General features: G+C 38.7%; 1 protein-coding gene across 1 annotated transcript in view; it reads right to left on the bottom strand.

The window, feature by feature from the left end:
* LOC119589210 (zinc finger SWIM domain-containing protein 4-like) overlaps positions 1 to 349 on the bottom strand; it is a gene marked incomplete at its 5' end in the record, with an annotated part of 30,678 nt that overhangs the window by 9,897 nt on the left and 20,432 nt on the right.

The following is a 349-nucleotide window of genomic DNA, read 5'->3' as shown; positions in this document are numbered from 1 at the left end:
ATATGCTCTCACTAATGCCTCAAATATCGCCCGGTGCTAGTAACCTCTCGAGTCCTGCCAGATAAGAGGAAGAAAAACTAGAGAAAGGTGTTACAAGGCTTGCAACATTGCAGACAACGATTGAAAGCCACGCGAGGAGAAATTTTTGTGAAGGTAATAAGCTATTTAGTAAATGTTGGGCGTGGAAGATTCTGAAACTCGTTCAAGTGCTTAGTTTTCGTTGTTCTTGATGTTATTGAGATTTGGACAAGAACAAGTTTGGTGCATATTTATAAATATGTACAGTTTCGACTAGAACTCGCGCTTAAAAATAGACATTATGTCTACAAACACAGAGGAGTTTACACAA

This window comes from Penaeus monodon, chromosome 25 (genome assembly GCF_015228065.2).
Source record: "Penaeus monodon isolate SGIC_2016 chromosome 25, NSTDA_Pmon_1, whole genome shotgun sequence".
NCBI classification, from domain to species: domain Eukaryota; kingdom Metazoa; phylum Arthropoda; class Malacostraca; order Decapoda; family Penaeidae; genus Penaeus; species Penaeus monodon.
This window is presented reverse-complemented; position numbering and strand designations above follow the sequence as displayed.